This window comes from Scyliorhinus torazame, chromosome 5 (assembly GCF_047496885.1).
Source record: "Scyliorhinus torazame isolate Kashiwa2021f chromosome 5, sScyTor2.1, whole genome shotgun sequence".
Lineage (NCBI taxonomy): Eukaryota > Metazoa > Chordata > Chondrichthyes > Carcharhiniformes > Scyliorhinidae > Scyliorhinus > Scyliorhinus torazame.
The window spans coordinates 137,702,601-137,727,386 of NC_092711.1; the positions used below are offsets into that span (position 1 = coordinate 137,702,601).

General features: G+C 48.5%; 1 long non-coding RNA gene across 1 annotated transcript; it reads left to right on the forward strand.

Moving 5' to 3' along the window:
- Window positions 1-302: 302 nt before the first annotated feature.
- LOC140422699 (uncharacterized) lies at window positions 303-7,499 on the forward strand. Its single transcript, XR_011947558.1, has 3 exons — window positions 303-376; window positions 5,569-5,612; window positions 7,188-7,499. It is a non-coding gene; the product is annotated as an uncharacterized lncRNA (long non-coding RNA).
- Window positions 7,500-24,786: the final 17,287 nt, after the last annotated feature.

Genomic DNA, 24,786 nt, shown 5'->3' on the forward strand with positions numbered 1-24,786 from the left:
GGGCGGCCCCTGGTGGGGCCCACGATGTCCATGAGGGCGCCGTGCGGTCGGGGGCGTACGACTGTACGTTACGGGCGGCTACCGTTAGCGAGTTTGCGAGTTGCCTCGTCGCCACAAGGTCGAGCGTACCCCCTTCTAATAGGCGCTGGCAGATGTACGCCGACCCCATGCCTGTAACAAAAGTGTCCCTGATTAAGAGTTCTGTATGTTCAGCAGCCAAAACTGAATCGCAGTTCCTCGCCAGGATGTGCAGGGCGAGCCAGAAATCGTCTAATGACTCATCGGGGAGTTGCTGCCTCGTGGACAGGAGGTGCCTGGCGTAGAGTTTGTTCATCAGCCGGTTATAGTGTCCTTTGAGAAGCTCCATAGCTTCAGGGTAAGTGGGCGCATCCCGGATAAAGGGAAAAATCTCGGAGCTCACCCATGAGTACAGAATCTGGGGCTTCTGTGTGTCCGAGGGTTGTTCAGTCGCTGATCCGAGGTAGCTTTCGAAGCAAGCTAGCCAGTGGTTGAAGGCCGATGTGGCATTGGCTGCTTGCGGGTGCAGCTGTAGGCGATCTGGCTTGATGCGTAGTTCTATCGCTGGAATACCTCTGCTTAATAAATTGATGCACTATCAATTACGACGAGTCGAGAGTAGAGAGTACTCAAGGCTTTATTAAGCAGAGATGTGTGGCCTCCTGCAGCCGCTACCAGAATGGGAGCAGCTCGGTGTGCACGCACATTTATACTCCGCCTAGTGGGCGGAGCCAGCAGGCAGGGATCTACCCCCATACCTGTAGTTACCGTATTACCTCTAATAAAAACTATTATACAATCAGTGGTGACTACCACAGTGATCACCCAGGGCATCCGGATCCCTTTTGCCGAGCGAGCAGTGAACGGCTTCCAAAGTCCACAGAGTTTCAACTTGGGGAGCAAGGGCAGACTGCGGTCCCTTTTCCTCACCTCTCTTTACTCCGGAAAGCGTCATATAGGACGGCACAATATTTAGAGAGCAGAAACAGGCCATTCAGCCCACTTCTCCGCGCCAGAGCTTATGCTCTACCCAAATCTCCTCCCACCACACTACTTCACCCTCCCACCCCCATATCCTTCTGTTGCTTTCTCCCTCATGTGTTTATCCAGTTGCCCCTTGAATGTGTTTATATGATTCACCTAACTCATCTCCTGTGGTAATGAGTCCTACAGGTAAAGGCTCTTTAGGTAACTTTTAATAAAATGATTGATTCGTATAGTTATGAGCTGGGAGGTAGGGGGGGAGGGGGGGGGGGGGGGTGGGAGAGAGAGAGAGAGAGGGGAGGCCGCTCAACACCTTCTCTCAGACTTTGGAAGGTTTGAGAGGCAGCACTAGCACACATTCACCTGGATGGAAAGGACAAATAGTAAAGGGCAGCAACCGAATGCAGACAGATTGTTTACATCCTCCACCATCCTCAGCGCGAGGGGAATGAGCCAAGCGCAGAATTCAAAACACATTGCGTAGCCAGCTGCAGGGAGAGAGAGAGCAGGTCAACAAACGCATTCCTTCGCACAGGGTGTGCTGGAGTCTGGAATTCCCGACCACAAACTGTGGCTAAATCAGAGTCCAAATGTCCTTCTCACGAAAATCTACCAGCAGGCAGTTGTGGGAATCTTAAATGATGCACAAGAAGAGTGAATTAGACTGGGGTGAGGAGAGAATGGGATTAGACGGATGAGGAGTGAGTGAGGGGGAGTGGGATTAGACTGAGTGGGAATGAGTGAGGGGAGAGTGAGATTAGACATGGCGGGGAGTGAGTGAGGGGAGAGTGGGATTAGACTGGGTGGGGAGAGCGAGGGGAGAGAGGGATTAGACTGGGTGCGGAGTGAGTGAGGGGAGAGAGGGTTTAGACTGGGTGCGGAGTGAGTGAGGGGAGAGTGGGATTAGACTGAGTGCGGAGTGAGTGAGGGGGGGGTGGGAGTAGACTGGGTGGGGAGTGAGTGAGGGGGGAGTGAGATTAGACATGGCGGGGAGTGAGTGAGGGGAGAGTGGGATTAGACTGGGTGCGGAGTGAGTGAGGGGAGAGAGGGATTAGACTGGGTGCGGAGTGAGTGAGGGGGGAGTGGGATTAGACTGAGTGCGGAGTGAGTGAGGGGAGAGTGGGATTAGACTGGGTGGGGAGTGAGTGAGGGGGGTGTGGGAGTAGACTGGGTGGGGAGAGCGAGGGGAAAGAGGGATTAGACTGGGTATGGAGTGAGTGAGGGGAGAGTGGGATTAGACTGAGTGCGGAGTGAGTGAGGGGAGAGTGGGATTCGACTTGAGTGCGGAGTGAGTGAGGGTAGAGTGGGATTAGACTTGAGTGCGGAGTGAGTGAGGGGTGTGTGGGATTAGACTGAGTGCAGAGTGAGTGAGGGGAGAGTGCGATTAGACTGAGTGCGGAGTGATTGAGGGGAGAGTGGGATTAGACTTGAGTGGGGAGTGAGTGAGGGGAGTGTGGGATTAGACTTGAGTGGGGAGTGAGTGAGGGGAGAGTGCGATTAGACTGAGTGCGGAGTGATTGAGGGGAGAGTGGGATTAGACTTGAGTGGGGAGTGAGTGAGGGGTGTGTGGGATTAGACTGAGTGCAGAATGAGTGAGGGGAGAGTGCGATTAGACTGAGTGCGGAGTGATTGAGGGGCGAGTGGGATTAGACTTGAGTGGGGAGTGAGTGAAGGGAGAGTGGGATTAGATTTAGTGCGGAGTGAGTGAGGGGAGTGTGGGATTAGATTGAGTGCGTAGTGAGTGAGGGGAGTGTGGGATTAGATTGAGTGCGGATTGAGTGAGGGGAGAGTGGGATTAGACTGAGTGCGGAGTGAGTGAGGGGAGTGTGGGATTAGACTGAGTGCAGAGTGAGTGAGGGGAGAGTGAGATTAGACTGGGTGCGGAGTGAGTGAGGGGAGTGGGATTAGACTGAGTGCAGAGTGAGTGAGGGGAGTGTGGGATATGACTGGGTGCGGAGTGAGAGAGGGGAGAGTGCGATTAGACTGAGTGCATAGTGAGTGAGGGGGAGAGGGATTAGACTGAGTGCGGAGTGAGTGAGGGGAATGTGGGATTAGACTGAGTGCGGAGTGAGTGAGGGGAGAGTGGGATTAGACTGTGCGGAGTGAGTGAGGGGGGAGTGGGATTAGACTGGGTGCAGAGTGAGTGAGGGGGGGTGGATTTAGACTGAATGCGGAGTGAGTGAGGGGGGTGTGGGATTAGACTGGGTGCAGAGTGAGTGAGGGGGGTGTGGGTTTAGACTGAATGCGGAGTGAGTGGGGGGGGGTGGGATTAGACTGAGTGCGGAGTGAGTGAGGGGAGTGGGATTAGACTGAGTGCAGAGTGAGTGAGGGGGGTGTGGGATTAGACTGAGTGCGGAGTGAGTGAGAGGTGTGGGATTAGACTGAGCGCGAAGTGAGTGAGGGGTGTGTGGGATTAGTCTGGGTGGAGTGAGTGAGGGGAGTGTGGGCTTAGACTGAGTGCGGAGTGAGTGAGGGGAAAGTGGGATTAGACTGAGTGCGGAGTGAGTGAGGGGAAAGTGGGATTAGACTGAATGTGGAGTGAGAGGGGAGAATGGGATTAGACTGGGTGCGGAGTGAGTGAGGGGAGAGTGGGATTAGACTGAGTGCGGAGTGAGTGAGGGGAGAGTGGGATTAGACTGGGTGCAGAGTGAGTGAGGGGAGAGTGGGATTAGACTGAGTGCGGAGTGAGTGTGGGGAGTGGGATTAGACTGAGTTCGGAGTGAGTGAGGGGAGAGTGGGATTAGACTGGGTGCGGAGTGAGTGAGGGGAGAGTGGGATTAGACTGGGTGCGGAGTGAGTGAGGGGAGAGTGGGATTAGACTGAGTGCGGAGTGAGTGAGGGGAGAGTGGGATTAGACTGGGTGCGGAGTGAGTGAGGGGAGAGTGGGATTAGACTGAGTGCGGAGTGAGTGAGGGGAGAGTGGGATTAGACTGGGTGCGGAGTGAGTGAGGGGAGAGTGGGATTAGACTGGGTGCGGAGTGAGTGAGGGGAGAGTGGGATTAGACTGGGTGCGGAGTGAGTGAGGGGAGAGTGGGATTAGACTGGGTGCGGAGTGAGTGAGGGGAGAGTGGGATTAGACTGGGTGCGGAGTGAGTGAGGGGAGAGTGGGATTAGACTGGGTGCGGAGTGAGTGAGGGGAGAGTGGGATTAGACTGAGTGCGGAGTGAGTGAGGGGAGAGTGGGATTAGACTGAGTGCGGAGTGAGTGAGGGGAGAGTGGGATTAGACTGGGTGCGGAGTGAGTGAGGGGAGAGTGGGATTAGACTGAGTGCGGAGTGAGTGAGGGGAGAGTGGGATTAGACTGGGTGCGGAGTGAGTGAGGGGAGAGTGGGATTAGACTAGGGGAAATCTGACTGCAGAGAGTGGAATAGACTTTCTTTTTAATCTGTCACTGGGATGAGATCATCACTGGCGAGGCCTGCATCCACATCCCTAATTGCCTCGAGACAAGTGAGACGCCTTCCTGAACGTCTGCAGTGCACGTGGTTTCGGTACACAGTTCTGTCAGGGAGGGAGGTCCTGGATTGTGGCCCATCGACAGTGAAGGAACGGCCGATATATTTCCCAGTCAGGATGGTGAGCGGCGTGGAGGGGAACTTGCAGGTGGTGGAGTTCCCCATGTGTCTGCTGCCCTTCTGGATGGTAGTAGTCACTGTTTTGGAAGGTGCTTGTTGAAGGAGCCTTGGCGAATTCATGAAGTCCATCTTGTAGATGGTACACAAACTGCTGCTACGCTGCGTCTGGTGAAGGGAGTGTATGTTCAAGGTGGTGTATGGGGTGCCGATCAAAGCGGGGCTGCTTTACCTTGGATGGTGTTGAGCTTCTTGAGTGATGTTGGAGCTGCACTCATCCAGGCAAGTGGAGAGAATTTGTGGATTGTAGATGGTGGACAGCCTTTGGGGGAAGTCACAAGGTGAGCTAACCCCCACAGGATTTCCAGCCTCTGACCTGTCCTTGAAGCCACTGTATTTATATGGCTGATCCCATTCAGTTTTGGGTCAGTGGTAATCCCCTGGATGTTGATAGTGGGGAGGATTCAGCGATGGTAATGCTGGTGAGCGGGACGGAGCGATGGTTAGATTCTGTCTCGTTGGAGATGGCCATTGGCACAAGTGTGGCGGGAATGTTACTTGCCATGATTTTAATGTCGGGTGCGGCATGTGGTGCAGTGGCTAGCACTGGGGAACTGAGGCGCTGAGGACCCAGGTTCGAATCCCGGCCCCGGGTCACTGTCCGTGTGGAGTTTGCACTTTCTCCCCGTGTCTGCGTGGGTTTCACCCCCACAACCCAAAATGTGCAGGGTAGGTGGACTGGTCACACTAAATTGCCCCTTAATTGGAAAAACAACAATTGGGTACTCTAAAAAAAAAATGTTTAAATGTCTGTAATGTCGGAAACATGGCTGCCTGTGTTGGGCATAGCAAGACCCCAGAAACAGCAATGTAAAAATAACCAGATCATCTGTTTCACTGATGTTGCTTGAGAGGCAATTATTAATCAGAAGATAGGAAAACTCCCCAATTCAATGGTCATGTACTAACCAAATGTCTTACTTGTCTTCCAACAGTTGAATGCCACTTCACGAAACTCCATCTTCCAACGGTCTTCTGTGTAAGTGTTTCTTCACGTGTTGCTTTTTTAAAAATGGGGGGTCCGATTTACCTGCTTGGTGCTGGTGGGGCGCATTTTTCTCAGGTACGGTCCTGTATAAAATCCACGGCCACCGTAGGGCAGGTAGACACAGGTCCCAACTCCACGGGGAGTCTGTGCTGATCGGGGAAGTATCGTTAGGTCAGTGGGCAATCAGGCGGCTGAGTTCAGGAATGGACCTCAATCATTCCCCGGATCAGAGAAGAGGGGGAACAGTCAAACCCGATCTGCTGGTCCTGGTTACCATCCTGCCGGGCATGTGAATGTGGCATGGGCGGACCACGATACACCCCCCCCTCCCTCTCCCGGCCTCCCATCGCACGGTCAAACATCCTGCTGACTTGTCATTATGCACGACCGCGTATGCGGGGATGTGGCATGCACGTGAGGGTTCCATGTGAAACCCACATCTGAGCACTGGCATGCCCACTGGAATGTTACTTGCCATGATTGTAATGTCGGGGACGGCATGTTGCGCAGTGGCGAGCACTGGGGTTTAACACAGAATTTAGAGGGTGGTGATGGAGGGGGGGGGGGGGGGGTGTTGTTTGGGGTTAGTGGCAGCTGAAGTTCCCTCTAACATTTGCTTGTTGTGTGCAGTCTAGCACTTGCGCAGGGGGCACTTCCGAGATCGCCGCGCGACTGCACACTTCAGAGGAGGTGCTTATTTTTAAAAATTAATTTAGAGTACCCAATTCATTTTTTCCAATTAAGGGGAATTTAGCGTGGCCAATCCACCTAGCTTGCACGTCTTTGGGTTGTGGGGATGAAACCCACGCAGACACGGGGAGAATGTGCAAACCCCACACGGACAGTGACCCAGAGCCGGGATCGAAGCTGGGACCTCGGCGCCGTGAGGCAGCAGTGCTAACCCACTGCGCCACCCTGGAGGTGCTGCTTTTGAGTAAACCAATGAGAGGTCGGGGTAAAATGAGCAGATTAAGAGTTAACAGATTGGCAAATTCAACCATTTTAAAAATTGAATAAGGCGAAAGCCCCCTAAAGCTCCACCGGTTGAGGCCTTCCTCGCCCGTCGGCACCGCAGGGACTAGGGTGCCTTATCAATCTTAATCACGTTGTGGTTTGATATTTTAAGCTTCATTTGCGATTTGTTTTTGTTTAAGGTGGTACACTTTTAAGGGGCTGCCCCTTTAGTTTCTCCCTCAGTTTATTTTAATTGGCTATTTGATTTGTCTCAAAACAGGGTATTGGAACAAAACACAAACATCTCAAAGGAAGCTTATCAAACTTTAAATTAAAATAGGGTTCTGCACCACATCCCCACGTGGTGCCCCCGGGCACGGAAGGCCTCCTACGCGGACACTGCGATGCTCCCACTCCAGGGGCACCCAGCCGCAAACACGGCCACAGAAGAAGGGGCAGCCAGTCGGGACGAACGCCACCTAGTTTAGCCAGGCCCAGGAGCAAGCCTCCGAGGAGAACCCCCTCCCTCCCCGCCGGGGTGAGTTTAGAGGAGGCGAGGGAGCACTGGAATCAGCAACACAGTAACTCGGCGTCGCCCATTCTCTGTTGCAGCTCGCCTTCCAGGAACGCAGAGACGTAGGAGCGACATAGATGGCGGGGAGGGAAGAGGCGGCGGGCATGCCGGGGTGAGGCAGGTGGGGAAAATGTCCCGTCTGAGCCGCCACCGGGCAGTGCGGCCCGAACTAACTGCGAGAGGACCTCAGCCACGAAGTGAGCCGCCGCGCGGTGAGGACTGCCGCAGCCAGGGAGGACAGCAGGCGGCAGAGGACGGACCTCTGCCTCCCTCTTTTTTTTTTCTCACTCTGCTCAGTTAGCATCCTGGGTGTAAATCAGAACCTAATAAAGAATCTCGCTCGGTGTGAATTTCGGCTCTCCTTTTTGTTTTTGGTTAGATGGGCTGAATGGCACGGCTGGCCTGGCCCAGCACAGCCAGCCCTCTCTTTCACCCTACAAGCAGCAGTCGCGGGCTTTCAGTCAGGGTAGGAAGGGGAGAGAAGAGGAACAACTACGGGTTTTGACGTTTCAATCAAGAGTCTGGGGCAACGATCTGATTGCGGTTGCAAACGACAAAGGGAGTAACTGTAGAGGAACGTTCGAATATTGTGCTCCGGGCATGGGGAGATGGCATGGCAACTATCTTGTAACAGATATGTCACTCAGAAGGCTCCCAGAGTAGGTAGCGGGAAGAAGCGTGAGCCACCTTCTTGAACCGGTTGCAGCCCCTGTGTGGTGTGGGTAACACCCACAGTGCTGTCAGGGAGGGAGGTCCAGGATTGTGACCCGGCGACAGTGAAGGAACGGCCGATATATTTCCCAGTCAGGATGGTGAGTGTGGGGCTCGGAGGGGAACCTGCAGGTGGTGGAGTTCCCCATGTGTCTGCTGGGATTCAACAATGGTAATGCCGTTGAATGTCAAGGTGCGATAGTTAGATCCTCTCTTGCTGGAGATGGTCATTGACTGGCACTGGTGTGGCGCAAATGGACTTATTGGTCATGTGGGAACCCACTGAACCTCTAAGTGAGAGCAAATCGACCTCTATCCCTGAGGGTCTGCCTCAGACTTGGCATATTGCAGTTCAGGTGGTAACGGTGTAGGAGTGTAACCCGATTGTAGTCAAGAGGTATGAACATGTGAATTGTGGAATGGTTATATTACAGAAGGGCCTGAACGGGCTCTGTGCAGCTCACGCTCAGCTCGTCCCGCTCTCCCACCTTTTCCCCTTAGCCATGCAAATCCTTTCCCTTCAGATGATTACCTAATTCCCTTTTGAAAGCCGTGATTGAATCTGCCTCAGTCACGCTCTCAGGCAGTGTCCCAGAAGTCACTGGCTGGGCGCAGCATTTATTGCCCATCCCTAATTGCCCCTCGAGCAGGTGGCGGGTGAGCCTCTTTCCTGAAACGTTGCAGTCCCTGCGTGGTGTTGGTACACCCAGAGTGCAAATGTACAAACAGGATGGCACTGTTGTCATGTTCTGTATACCGGCCGATGTGAATGATGCACGACAGAACATCTAGTTTAAATAGTTTATTATGAAACGACTGTGTTGTCAAGATAACGGGAATAAATAAATAACTCACGGGAGTGTCCCTTTAAGAAATGTTTTTGTCTTATCATATGGCTTCAGTGATGTCATGGTGTGGATGGAGCTGGGCTGTGGCTCTGAGTTTTACTTTAGTTTTTGAGTTTGACCTGGTTTTGTATTGCACAGGCTGGAAAGAAGTGTCTCTCTCTATCTTCAGTTTAAAAGCTGTTTCCAGATTACTTGATAACTTGTTATGGGCCAGGGTTTAGAGAACCCCAAAGTGTATCATGGAGTTCACCTGACCCACATCTTTTAATAGATTGTGGTATGGGGAGCCCACGGCCCACTCTACAGATGTGGTACAGCAGAAATGGAAAAGTAGTTTTTAAAGCAAAACAATGTTTATTCTATGAACTTAAGTTAATCTTCTTAAAACATACAGTGAACATCTTAGCAACCATTAATTCAAATACAACCCCCAAAGAATACAACACTAAGTAATCCTTAAGCTGTCCTTTTAACATCCATAAACCTTTAAACAAAAGCACATCAGGTTAAAGTCACTACTGAGAGCAGTTATTAATTTTAAATCACCAATGGATCGATTTACAGTTTTTAGATTACAGAGAGAGAGACTAATACCCCTTCTGGCTGTGACTGCAGCTATCCTGCTCTGAAAACAAAACTAAAGCGCACCGTGCAGCAAACAGCCTAAAACGAAAGTAAAAAGCTGACAGGCAGCCCAGCTGCACCCACACTCTGACATCACTGATAAACACCCATTTCTTAAAGGTACATTTCTTAAACACCCAGTTCTTAAAGGTACTCTCACATGACACCTCCCCCCAAAGACAATAAACCATCAACTTCAAGATGGTTTCATTTTTCACCTTTTCACTATCCTTTAAGAAATGCACACAGTAATTATACTTTTTCTTTTCAAAAAAACAACACACGCAAACAGGTACAATAATATAGTCCATTTTTTTTTTTTCCTCCAACTGAAATCCTTCTCGATTGACAGTCTCTTTGAACAAGAAGATCTCTGCACAATCCATCCATTTCTCTATGCCTCGGCATTTCTCTTTTAAAGTCAGATACTTTAGTTCAATCTGATGAGTGCCTTGTAATTCTCTAACAGAAGAGCATTGGTTATCACAGCTTTTAGGCAGTCAAATGCCTGTTGAAAGTCCGCTGTCGGGGGGGTAGAGCACCGGGTATCGCTCTACGCGGACGATTTGCTTTTGTACATTTCGGACCTGTTGGAGGGGATGGGGGAGGTTATGCGGATCTTGGGGGAATTTGGCAGGTTTTCGGGGTATAAATTGAACATGGGGAAGAGCGAGATGTTCGTGATTCCGGCTAGAGGGCAGGAGGAGAGACTGGGAGAGCTGCCACTTAAAATGGTAGGGAAGAGCTTTCACTATCTGGGAATCCAGGTGGCTCGGAAATGGGAGGTACTGCATAAGCTTAATCTATCCTGGTTGGTAGAGCAAATGGAAGGGGACTTTAAGAGCTGGGACATGCTTCCGTTGTCACTGGTGGGGAGGGTACAGACCGTGAAAATGATGGTCCTCCCCAGATTTCTGCTTGTCTTTCAGTGCCTCCCCATCTTCATCCCTAAGGCCTTTTTCAAGCGGGTGAACAAGATCTTCTCGGGCTTTGTATAGGAATAAAATCTCGCGGGTGAAGAAAATGTGGTTGGAGCTTAGTTGGGGGAGGGTGGGTTGGCGCTGCCGAACTTCTGCAACTACTACTGGGCGGCTATCATTGCCATGATTAGGAAGTGGGTAATGGGGGAGGGGTTGGCATGGGAGCGGTTGGAGGCGGCGTCATGTAAAGGCACCAGTCTGGGAGCATTGGTAACGGCACCTCTGCCGTTCTCGCCGGCCCGATACTCCACAAGTCCGGTAGTAGTGGCGGCTCTGAGGATCTGGGGGCAATGGAGGAGGTATAAGAAGGTGGAGGGTGCGTCGGTCTGGACCCCGATTTGTAACAACCACAGGTTTGCACAAGGCAGGCTGGATGGTTGGTTCCAGAGTTGGCAGAGGGTGGGAATTAGAAGGATGGGGGATCTATTTATAGACGGGAGCTTTCCCAGCTTGAAGGTGCTGGAGGATGAATTTAAACTGCCGCCAGGGAATGGTTTTAGATATTTGCAAGTGCAAGACTTCCTGAGAAAGCAGGTACTGTCCTTTCCACTGCTGCCGCCACAGGGGATACAGGATAGAGTAGTGTCCGGTACCTGGGTGGGGGAGGGGAAAGTGTTGGATATTTACCAGGAGCTTTCGGAGGAAGAGGAAACCCCGGTGGAGGAGCTTAAAGGCAAGTGGGAGGACAAGCTAGGTGGAGAGTTAGAGGCAGGTCTATGGGTGGATACCCTAAGCAGGGTCAATTCCTCCTCTTCATGTGCCAGGTTTAGCCTAATACAATTTAAGGCGGTCCACCGGGCACACATGATGGTGGCGAGGATGAGCAAGCTTTTCGGGGTAGAAGATAGATGTGTGAGGTGTGCAGGAACCCCAGCAAACCATGTCCACATGTTCTGGGCATGCCCGAAGCTCAGAGAGTTTTGGCAGGCGTTTGCGAAGGCAATGTCCACGGTGCTAAGAACTCGGGTGGTGCCGAGTCCAGAGGTAGCGATCTTTGGAGTGTCAGAAGATCTGGGAGTTCAGGGAGTGAAAGAGGCCGATGTCCTGGCCTTTGCCACCCTGGTAGCCCGGAGACGGATCCTTTTAATGTGGAGGGACTCGAAGCCCTCGAGTTTAGAGACCTGGGTCAGTGACATGGCTGGGTTTCTCAGTCTTGAGAAAATAAAGTTTGCCTTAAGAGGGTCAATGTTGGGGTTCTCTCGGAGGTGGCAGATGTTCGTCGACGTTCTCGGGGAAAATTAAAATGTCGGCAGAAGCAGCACTCTGAAGGGGGGAGTGCGGGCGGATAGGTGTTAGATGGTTGAGGTGTGTGAAGATTGGGTCGGGTGGGGAAATGTTTATTTTACCATGTCAATGTTATTGTTTTTGTTACTGTTATAAACATTTTGCAAATACCTGAATAAAAATATTTTTTTTAAAAAGAAAGTCTGCTGTCCACTGAAATTTTTGACGTTTCTTCAGCAAGTCCTTCAGTGGAGCAACCACGCTACAAAAATATTTCACCAATGTTCGATCAAATCCACTCATGCCAAGAAATCGCATTATTTCCCTTTGTATCGAGGGTATCGGAAACTCCCCAATAACTTTTGTTTTCACATCCCGTGTGACCATTCAACCCTGTCCGTTTGTATGGCCAAGAAAAGTGACTTGGGCTTTTCCAAATTCACTTTTGGCTAGGTTTACCACCAAACCCACCTCCTGAAGTCGATCGAATAACTCCATCAGATGTTTTTAATGTTCTTTCCATGTCTGGCTGAAAATTACCAGATCGTCGATGTATACCACACAATTGGGTAATCCTGAAATGACTCTGTTAGTTAACCGTTGAAATGTGACTGGGACGTTTTGCATCCCAAATGGCATAACTTTGAATTGGTATATACCATCTGGAGTCACAAAAGCTGAAATCTCCTTCGCCCTTTCGGATAAAGGTACCTGCCAGTAACCTTTAAGTAAATCCAATTTGGAAATAAAAGCTGATTGTCGCACTTTCTCAATGCAATCCTCCAAACGTGGGATAGGATAAGAGTCCGTTCTTGTAACTGCATTAACCTTTCTATAGTCCACACACCACCGTTGGGTAACCGTCTGGTTTATATGGGTGAGCTCCATTGGCTGCAACCCACTTCAATTATGCCATTTTAAAGCATGCTCTCACTCCCTTTGTTAACCTGTGCAAATTTTAAAGGGTTAAGTCTATATGGATGTTGTTTGATTGGAACAGCATTTCCCACATCTACATCATGTATAGGCATTTTAGTACTTCCCAATTTATCTCCACAAACTTGCCCATGTGATATCAATAACTCTTTCAGGTCAGTTTGTTTTTCCTCTGGAAGGTAACTCAACAATTTATCCCAATTTTTAAGAACATCCTCGTTTTCCAATTTAATTTGAGGTATGTCAAATTCACAGTCGTCTGGATTTGGTTCGTCAATTTGAGTTAGAATCATTAAAACCTCCTTTTTCTCTCCTTCCCTTTCAAAGTACCTTTTCAGCATATTCACATGACACACTCGGTGAGTCTTCCTTCTATCTGGTGTTTTTACCACATAATTCACCTCACTTAATTTCCTTTCAATCTGATATGGCCCACAAAACCTAGCTTTTAAAGGCTCCCCTACCACTGGTAACAACACTAAAACTTTATCCCCACTGGCAAAACTACGAACTTTGGATTTCTTGTCCGCTACCCGTTTCATCACATTTTGTGCAACTTTTAAATGTTGTCTCGCCAATTCACCTGCTCTATTTAATCATTCCCTAAAATTTGACACGTAATCCAATAGTGTAATTTCCGATTTCTCACTCACCAATTTTTCCTTAATCAATTTAAGTGGTCCTCTTACCTCATGACCAAAAATTATTTCAAAAGGACTAAATTTGGTTGATTCATTAGGTGCATCCCTAATTGCAAAGAGTACAAATGGAATTCCTTTATCCCAATCAAAGAACAAAGAAAATTACAGCACAGGAACAGGCCCTTCGGCCCTCCCAGCCTGCGCCGATCCAGATCCTTTATCTAAACCTGTCGCCTATTTTCCAAGGATCTACTTCCCTCTGTTCCCCGCCCGTTCATATATCCGTCTAGATGCATCTTAAATTATGCTATCGTGCCCGCCTCTACCACCGCCGTTGGCAAAGTGTTCCAGGCACCCACCACCGTCTGCGTAAAAAACTTTCCACGCACATCTCCCTTAAATTTTCCCCCTCTCACTTTGAAATCGAGACCCCTTGTAATTGACACCCCCACTCTTGGAAAAAGCTTGTTGCTTTCCACCCTGTCCATACCTCTCATAATTTTGTAGACCTCAATCAGGTCCCCCCTCAACCTCCGTCTTTCCAACGAAAACAATCCTAATCTACTCAACCTTTCTTCATAGCTAGCACCCTCCATACCAGGCAACATCCTGGTGAACCTCCTCTGCACCCTCTCTAAAGCATCCACGTCCTTCTGGTAATGTGGCGACCAGAACTACACGCAGTATTCCAAATGTGGCCTAACCAAAGTCCTATACAACTGTAACATGACCTGCCGACTCTTGTACACAATACCCCGTCCTATGAAGGCAAGCATGCTGAATGCCTTCTTGACCATTCTATCGACCTGCGTTGCCACCTTCAGGGTACAATGGACCTGAACTCCCAGATCTCTCTGTACATCAATTTTCCCCAGGACTCTTCCATTGACCGTATAGTCCGCTCGTGAATTGGATCTTCCAAAATGCATCACCTCGCATTTGCCTGGATTGAACTCCATCTGCCATTTTTCTGCCCAACTCTCCAATCTATCTATATTTTGCTGTATTCTCTGACAGTCCCCCTCGCTATCTGCAACTCCACCAATCTTAGTATAATCTGCAAACTTGCTAATCAGACCACCTATACCTTCGTCCAGATCATTTATATAAATCACAAACAACAGTGGTCCGAGCACGGATCCCTGTGGAACACCATTAGTCACCTTTCTCCATTTTGAGACACTCCCTTCCACCACTACTCTCTGTCTCCTGTTGCCCAGCCAGTTCTTTATCCATCTAGCTAGTACACCCTGAACCCCATGCAACTTCACTTTTTCCATCAACCTGCCATGGGAAACTTTATCAAATGCCTTTCTGAAGTCCATGTATATGACATCTGACCACAGGGAATAACCCCACGTGGAAGAACTCAATACACAGGTCTTGAAACCGCTCTTACAAAATCTACAGCCCTTCCCTCATCAATTAACTTTGTCACTTCCTCAAAGAATTCTATTAGGTTTGTAAGACATGACCTTCCCTGCACAAAACCATGCTGCCTATCACTGATAAGTCTATTTTCTTCCAAATATGAATAGATCCTATCCCTCAGTATCTTCTCCAACAGTTTGCCTACCACTGACGTCAAGCTCACAGGTCTATAATTCCATGGATTCTCCCTGCTACCCTTCTTAAACAAAGGGACAATATTAGCAATTCTCCAGTCCTCCGGGACCTCATCCGTGCTCAAGGATGCTGCAAAGATATCTGTTAAGGCCCCAACTATTTCATCCCTCGCTTCCCTCAGTAACCTGGGATAGATCCCATCCGGACCTGGGGACTTGTCCACCTTAATGCCTTTTAGAATACCCAAAACTTCCCCCTTCCTTATGCCAACTTGGCCTAGAGTATTTAAACATCCATCCCTAACCTCAACCGTCATGTCCCTCTCCTTGGTGAATACCGATGCAAAGTACTCATTAAGAATCTCACCCATTTCCTCTTTTGTCTTTGAGTGGGCCAATCCTTTCTCTAGTTACCCTCTTGCTCCTTATATATGAATAAAAGGCTTTGGGATTTTCCTTAACCCTGTTAGCCAAAGATATTTCATGACCCCTTTTAGCCCTCTTTATTGCGCTATGAGATTTGTCCTACTTTCCCGATATTCCTCCAAAGCATCATCAGTTTTAAGTCGCCTAGATCTTATGTATGCTTCCTTTTTCATCTTATCTAGTCTCACAATTCCACCCGTCATCCATGGTACCCTAATCTTGCCATTTCCATCCCTCATTTTCACAGGGACATGGCTGTCCTGCACTCTAATCGACCTTTCCTTAAAAGACTCCCACATTTCAAATGTGGATTTACCCTTAAACAGCTGCTCCCAATCCACATTCCCTACCTTCTGTCGAATTTTGTTATACTTGGCCTTTCCCCAATTTAGCACACTTCCTTTAGGACCACTCGCGTCTTTGTCCATGAATATTCTAAAACTTACGGAATTTTGATCGCTATTCCCAAAGTAATCACCGACTAAAACCTCAACCACCTGGCCGGGATCATTCCCCAATACCAGGTCCAGTATGGCCCCTTCCCGAGTTGGACTATTTACACACTGCTCTAAAAAACTCTCCTGGATGCTCTTTACAAATTCTGCTCCATCTACGCCTCCAACACTACATGAGTCCCATTCAATGTTGGGGAAGTTAAAATCTCCCATCACGACCACCCTATTGCTCCTACATTTTTCTATAATTTGTCTACATATTTGTACCTCTAATTCACGCTCGCTTTTGGGAAGCCTGTAGTAAAGTCCTAACAATGTTACTGCACTCTTCCTATTTCTTAGCTCTACCCATGTTGCCTCAGTGCTCGAATCCTCCATAGTGCCCTCCTTAATCACAGCTGTGATATCAGCTCTGACCAGTAATGCAACTCCTCCACCCCTTTTACCTCCCTCTCTATCCCTCCTGAAGCATCTATACCCTGGGATATTTAGATGCCAATCTTGCCCTTCCCTCAACCAAGTCTCAGTAATACCAATAACATCATATTCCCAGGTACTAATCCAAGCCCTACGTTCATCTGCCTTACCTGCTACCCTTCTCGCATTAAAACAAATGCACCTCAGACCACCTGTCCCTTTGCGTTCATCATCTCTTCCCTGTCGACTCTTCCCCTTAGTCACAATGAGTTTATTATCTAGTACCTTACTGGCTTTAGTTGCTGCCTCTTTACTGACCTCTAACTTCCTAATCTGGTTCCCATCCCTCTGCCACATTAGTTTAAAACCTCCCCACCCATGTTAGCAAAAGCACCCCCTAGGACATTGGTTCCAGTCCTGCCCAGGTGTAGACCATCCAATTTGTAATGGTCCCGCCGCCCGCAGAACCGGTTCCAATGTCCCAAAAATCAGAACTCCTCCCTCCTGCCTCTCAAGCCACGTATTCATTCTGACTATTCTTGAATTTCTACTCTGACTGTCTCGTGGCACTGGTAGCAATCCTGAGATTACTACCTTTGAGGTCCTACTTTTTAACTTATCTCCTAACTCCCTAAATTCTGTTTGTAGGACCTCATCACGTTTTTTACCTATATCGTTCGTGCCTATATGCACCACGACAACTGGCTGTTTACCCTCCCCCTTCAGTATGTCCTGCAGTCGATCTGAGACATCCCTGACCCATGCACCCGGGAGGCAACATACCATTCGGGAGTCTCGTTTTCGGCCACAGAAACGCCTGTCTACTCCCCTTACGATTGAATCCCCGATGACTATAGCCCTGCCAGTCTTTTTCCCGCCCTTCTGTGCAGCAGAGCCAACCACGGTGCCATGAGCCTGGCTACTACTGCCTTCCCCTGGTGAGTCATCTCCCCCAACAGTATCCAAAACGGTATACCTGTTTTGGAGGGAGATGACCTGCACTGCCTTCCTGCTCTTTCTCTGCCTTTTGGTCACCCATTCCCTGTCTCCCTCACCAATCCTAATCTGCGGTGTGACCAACTCACTGAACGTGCTATCCACTGGATAATTGTGACAATAAGCCCTCAACATTGTCTTTAATGTCTGATGTCACCTTTCTAACACTCCCTGTGATTCTGGATGGTACGCAGTTGATTTAAATTGTTTTATTCCTAATCTATCCATAACTTCTTTGAATAACCTTGAGGTAAAATTTGATCCTTGATCCGATTGTATTTCTGTGGGTAGTCCATATCTAGTAAAGAATTTAAGTAACTCCTCCACAATCTTTTTAGCTGTAATATTACGTACTGGAATGGCCTCTGCAAACCTAGTAGACACATCCATTATAGTCAAAAGATATTGATTCCCACTTTTCGTTTTAGGAAGCAGTCCTACGCAATCAATTAGGACCCTTGAAAAAGGTTCCTCAAATGCTGTAATGGGTATTAAGGGTGCTGGTTTTATCACTGCTTGAGGTTTCCTTATCACTTGACATGTGTGACATGATTGACAAAATTTAACTACATCTTTATGTAGTCCAGGCCAATAAAAATGTTTTTGTATTTTAGCTTGAGTTTTCCTTATTCCCAAATGACCTCCCACTGGTACTTCATGTGCAACTCGCAACACCCCCTTTCTATATCCTACAGGCAATACTACTTGATGAACGTCTGCCCACTTTTCATCTGCCTGCATATGTAAAGGTCTCCATTTTCTCATCAAGACATCACTTTTACAGTAATAACACTCTGGTATACACTCAGATTCCTCTCCTGTGTATGCTTTCTGACACATCCGGTTTATAACATTCTGGTATACACTCAGATTCCTGTTCTGTGTATGCTTTCTGATACATCCGGTTTATAACATTCTGGTATACACTCAGATTCCTCTTCCGTGCATGCTTTCTGATAGATCTGGTTTATTTCTACATCTTTCTGTTGTAACTCTGCCAATTTTCCTGAACTAAAAATATCCGCCTCATCCTCCACCTGTTCTTGTTCTTTTTCAACCATCTGATCAAAAATCGTTTCTGATAATTGCACTTCAACTTCATCTTCACTCTTTGATTTCCCCTCTTGTCTTAACCTGTGACTTTGAAACCTTGTTACTACACAATCCGGAAAAATCCCAGGATATTCGTCCTTCAACACTTCAGTTGTCTGATTTTTCACTGGCTTATCAACCACAGTAGGCATCACTCCCACCTGCGATCCACCTATATCATTACCCAAGATAAACTGTATTCCTGGACAAGATAGTTTCTCTATTACTCCTACTACCACTTCACCAATTTTCACTGGACTTTCCAATCTTACCTTACATAATGGAACACTACTCCTCTCACCCTGAATTCCACATATTACCACCTTTTCTGGCAATATTCTCCCCAAACTACATAACTCCTCATCTCTTACCATTAAAGGTTGACTAGCTCCCGTATCTCTTAAAATTGTGACTTTTTACCTGCTCCTCCTGATGCATAAGAACTAGGAGCAGGAGTAGGCCATCTGGCCCCTCGAGCCTGCTCCACCATTCAATGAGATCATGGCTGATCTTTTGTGGACTCAGCTCCACTTTCCGGCCTGAACACCATGACCCTTAATCCCTTTATTCTTCAAAAAACTATCTATCTTTATCTTAAAAACATTTAATGAAGGAGCCTCGGCTGCTTCACTGCGCAAGGAATTCCATAGATTCACAACCCTTTGGGTGAAGAAGTTCCTCCTAAACTCAGTCCTAAATCTACTTCCCCTTATTTTGAGGCTGTGCCCCCTAGTTCTGCTTTCACCCGCCAGTGGAAACAACCTGCCCGCATCTATCCTATCTATTCCCTTCATAATTTTATATGTTTCTATAAGATCCCCCCTCATCCTTCTAACTTCCAACTAGTACAGTCCCAGTCTATTCAACCTCTCCTCGTAATCTAACCCCTTCAGCTCTGGGATTAACCTAGTGAATCTCCTCTGCACACCCTCCAGTGCAAGTATGTCCTTTCTCAAGTAAGGAGACCAAAACTGAACACAATACTCCAGATGTGGCCTCACTAACACCTTATACAATTGCAGCATAACCTCCCTAGTCTTAAACTCCATCCCTCTAGCAATGAAGGACAAAATTCCATTTGCCTTCTTAATCACCTGTTGCACCTGTAAACCAACTTTTTGCGACTCATGCACTAGCACACCCAGGGCTCTGCACAGCAGCATGTTTTAATATTTTATCATTTAAATAATAATCCCTTTTGCTGTTATTCCTACCAAAATGGATAACCTCACATTTGTCAACATTGTATTCCATCTGCCAGACCCTAGCCCCTTCACTTAGCCTATCCAAATCCCTCTGCAGACTTCCAGTAGCCTCTGCACTTTTTGCTTTACCACTCATCTTAGTGTCGTCTGCAAACTTGGACACATTGCCCTTGGTCCCCAACTCCAAATCATCTATGTAAATTGTGAACTATTGTGGGCCCAACACTGATCCCTGAGGGACACCACTAGCTACTGATTGCCAACCAGAGAAACACCCATTAATCCCCACTCTTTGCTTTCTATTAATTAACCAATCCTCTATCCATGCTACTACTTTCCCCTTAATGCCATGCATCTTTATCTCATGCAGCAACCTTTTGTGTGGCACCTTGTCAAAGGCTTTCTGGAAATCCAGATATACCACATCCATTGGCTCCCCGTTATCTACCGCACTGATAATGTCCTCAAAAATTCCATTAAAATAGTTAGGCACGACCTGCCCTTTATGAACCTATGCTGCGTCTGCCCAATGGGACAATTTCCATCCAGATGCCTCGCTATTTCTTCCTTGATAATAGACTCCAGCATCTTCCCTACTACCGAAGTTAAGTTCACTGGCCTATAATTACCCGCTTTCTGCCTACCTCCTTTTTTAAACAGCGGTGTCACGTTTGCTAATTTCCAATCCGCTGGGACCACCCCAGAGTCTAGTGAATTTTGGTAAATTATCACTCGTGCATTTGCAATTTCCCTCGCCATCTCGTTTAGCACTCTGGGATGCATTCCATCAGGGCCAGGAGACTTGTCTACCTTTAGTCCCATTAGCTTGCCCATCACTACCTCCTTGGTGATAACAATCCTCTCAAGGTCCTCACCTGTCATAGCCTCATTTCCATCAGTCACTGGCATGTTATTTGGGTCTTCCACTGTGAAGACCGACCCAAAAAACCTGTTCAGTTCCTCAGCCATTTCCTCATCTCCCATTACTAAATCTCCCTTCTCATCCTCTAAAGGACCAATATTTACCTTAGCCACTCTTTTTTGTTTTATATATTTGTAGAAACACATGAGTAAACTTTACCCACACAAGTAAATTCTTTAAAGAGATCTGGCACCTTCTTATCAATCACCTCTTGATCAGGCTGTACAATCTTTTGCACCTCCTTCGCTTCCCTTGGGCTTTCCTTTACCACTCTAACAAACCCCATTGTCTTATCCTGTTTTACCACATCAGCCTTCCCAGTGCTTTTCTTCAACCACCAACACTGTGACTTTACATGACCTAGTTTATTACAGTGGAAACATTTGAAACTTTTTATTTCTTTTCCACCCTCCTGGATTTCTTTTTTAATCTGAGGCACTCTCTCCTTATTATCTGCCATCAGATCACCTTTACCTTTACCACTTGAGTATTTCTCATATCCCCAGTTTCTATCCCTCACAGGCTGAAACTGATGTTGGAAATCAAGCTTTGATTTATGAACTAATTCATAATCATCTGCCATTTCTGCTGCTAATCTCGCAGTTTTAACCCTCTGCTCTTCCACATGAGTTCTCACTACATCAGGAATTGAATTTTTCAACTCCTCCAAAAGTATAATTTCTCTGAGAACTTCATACGTTTGGTCCATTTTCAAAGCCCTTATCCACCTATCAAAATTACTCTGTTTGAGCCTTTCAAACTCCATGTATGTTTGACCAAATTCTTTCCTTAAATTTCTAAACCTTTGTCTGTAGGCTTCAGGCACTAATTCATATGCACCCAAGATGGATTTTTTCACCTCCTCATACGTCCCAGATACCTCCTCCGGTAGTGATGCAAACACTTCACGAGCCCTACCTATCAGCTTTGTTTGAATCAGTAATACCCACATGTCCTGTGGCCATTTTATTTGTTTAGCTACCTTCTCAAATGAAATGAAAAAGGCTTCAACCTCCTTCTCATCAAACCGTGGCAATGCTTGGACATATTTAAATAGATCCCCACCACGCCTTTGACTTTGACGCTCTTTCTCACTATCCTCATCACTATCATCCAACTGTATGTTTCCCTTTACGTCTGCCAATTTTAACTGACTGTCATGTCACCGGGGCAAGGGGGGGGGGAGGGAAACAGACTCAGCAGGAGAACAGAGGGACAAGGGGGGGGATGGCTCTCGGCTTGCTACGACGGATCGCTGACGGCAGCAAGGAACACAAAGACACCGCAAACAGCCACTATGGAGGCCCCCAAACACGGGGAAACCCCCGGAGTGCAGGGGCTTACCCACATGGCATACACATAGTTGGAGGCCATTTTGGGTGGCCACTGGACAAAGGGAAACCCCGGAATGCAAAGGCACATCCACAAGGTAAGTATGGTTGATCCCGCAGGAGAGGGTGGAACAGAAACCCACCATCAGAATAGTCACCTGGAACATCAGTGAACTGAACGGCCCAGTGAAAAGTTCCAGAGTCTTCGCCCCCCTGAGAAGTATGAAACATAGTATTACTCCAAGAGACTCATCTGAGGGAGAGGGACAAACTCCGGGTACGAAAGGGTTAGATAGGACAGACGTACATTCGTGTACGGGACGAGAGCTAGGGAGGTGACCATACTGTTCAGTAAGAGCACGGTGTTTACAGTGACAAAGAGGTTTGCGGACTCAGGGGACAGTACATCCTGGTCAGTCCTAGAAGGGACACCAGTGGTCCTTGTTAACATGTACACTCCCAACTGGGATGACACGGAATTCATAAAGAAGACCATGGTGGAAATCCCCAACATAGACACACCCCAACTCATCATGTGGGGGGGACATTAATTGCGTACAGGACCCAAGGAATCTAATATGGCGAAGGAACTATGCACATGTCCCACCACCCCCCCCAATGGAGGTTGGATCTGGCCCTCCTTGCCAATAAGGCTGTGGTAAACACCACTGGTAACACATTGCATGTATTACGGTACTGCCCATGTACTACAGGTACCACGGTAAATCCCAGCCTGCTGGCTCCTCCCAGCAGGCGACGTATAAAAGTGTAAGCTCTCCTGCGCTGCTCCCATTCTGGTTCCAGCTGCAGGAGGCACAACAACTTGTGCAATAAAGCCTCAATTGTTTCACCATTCTCGTGTTAATTGACGGTACATCAATTTATTGCACAAGATTTTAAAAGATGAACATCTTAATTTTATATGGGGCAGCACGGTAGCATTGTGGATAGCACAATTGCTTCACAGTTCCAGCGTCCCAGGTTCGATTCCGGCTTGAGTCACTGTCTGTGCGGAGTCTGCACATCTTCCCTGTGTGTGCGTGGGTTTCCTCCGGGTGCTCCGGTTTCCTCCCACAGTCCAAAGATGTGCAGGTTAGGTGGATTGGCTGTGATAAATTTTCCTTAATGTCCAAAATTGCCCTTAGTGTTGGGTGGGGTTACTGGGTTATGGGGATAGGGTGGAGGTGTTGACCTTGGGTAGGATGCTCTTTCCAAGAGCCGGTGCAGACTCGATGGGCCGAATGGCCTCCTTCTGCACTGTAAATTCTATGATAATCTATGATTAATCAAGCCTGATCGCTGGAGCTGAGCCCTCATGGGCGCCGCCATCTTCAGCGCCATTTTGGACCGCGCCTCAGGACCCCTGCTCGTCTGGCCGTTCGCTGCCCGCTGATACCTCCGCCACCGCTGATCAGCCCGGGACCTCCCAACATCTTCCGCAGCTCGCTTCCATCACCCTGGATCAGTCTCGGCCCCGCAAACACGCAACCGCTACAACGACGGTAAAGATCAACGGGCACGAGACGACCTGCCTCTTCCACCCTGCTACGGTAAGGTGGATGAGCGTTTCATCCACCCTGCTACGGTAAGGTGCTGCTCCATCCCAGAAAATCTCCCTGGCCTCCAGATCCCATTCCGTGCAAATCCGGGAGTACTGTGTCGTGGCCCTCACCGTTCAGGACGTAGAGTACAGCAACTTCAGGCTCTACGTCCTCCCCCATCTCTGCGCAGCCCTGTTACTAGGTCTTGATTTTCAATGCCACCTCCAAAGCCTTACTTTGAAATTCGGCAGACTCCTGCCCCCCCTCACCGTCTGCGGCCTCACGACCCTTAAGCTCGAGCCACCTTCACTTTTTGCAAACCTCACCCCGGATGTAAGCCCGTCGCCACTAGGAGCAGACGGTACATTGCCCAGGTCAGGACCTTCATCAGGTCGGAGGTCCAACGGCTTCTGCGGGAGGGGATCATTGAGGCCAGCAATAGCCCCTGGAGAGCTCAAGTGGTGGTAGTGAAGACTGGGGAGAAGCACAGGATAGTCATTGACTACAGTCAGATCATCAATCGGTACACGCAGCTCGACTCGTACCACCTCCTACACATATCTGACATGGTCAATCAGATTGCGCAGTATCGAGTCTTCTCCACAGTAGGCTTGAAGTCCGCCTACCACCAGCTCCCCATCCGCCCGGAGGACCGCCAATACACTGCGTTCGAAGCAGATGGCCACCTCTATCATTTCCTTCGAGTTCCCTTCGGCGTCACCAGCGAGAGACGGACCGAATGGTTGACCAGTACGGGCTGTGGGCTACCTTCCCATACCTAGATAATGTCACCATCTGTGGCCACAACCAGCAGGACCATGACACCAACCTCCAAAAATTCCTCCATACCGCCAAACTCCTTAACCTCATCTACAATAAGGAGAAATGCGTGTTCCGCACCAACCGCTCAGCCATCCTTGACTACTTAGCGGAAAATGGGCCCGACCCCGACCGCATGCGCCCCCTCCTGGAACTCCCTCTCACTCACTGCCCCAAAGCCCTTAAACGATGCCTGGGGTTTTTCTCATATTACCCCCAGTGGGTCCCTAACTATGCGGACAAGGCCCGCCCACTCATCAAGTCCACAGTTTTTCCCCTGACGGCTGAGGCCCGCCAGGCCTTCAACCACATCAAGGCGGACATCGCCAAGGTCACGATGCACGCGGTTGACGAGACCCTCCCCTTTCAGGTGGAGAGCGATGCATCAGACGTAGCTCTGGCCGCCACCCTCAACCAGGCGGGCAGACACGTGGCTTTCTTTTCCCGCACCCTCCATGCCTCCGAAATTCGGCACTCCTCGGTCGAAAAGGAGGCCCAAGCCATTGTGGAAGCTGTGCGACATTGGCGGCATTACCTGGCCGACAGGAGATTCACTCTTCTCACTGACCAATAGTCGGTTGCCTTCATGTCTTGTTTTTTTAAAATAATTTTTATTAAGGTTTTCATAAAATATCAATAACAAAATGAAAAAGGAACCCAACAGGGTTAAGTACAAACCACAGTCCAAAAACAGCAACCCTCCATACCCCCTTCCCCCTGTATATAAATAATAAATTAACATTAACACCCCGACTTACCACAATAAATATATACACCCCCTCAGACCCCCCCAGTGTAAATAACAAAAACAAAAATAAAGTAAACCTCCCCCCCCCCACCCCACGAGCTGCTGCTGCCATTGACCAATGTCTACCGTTCTGCCAGGAAGTCTAAGAACGGTTGC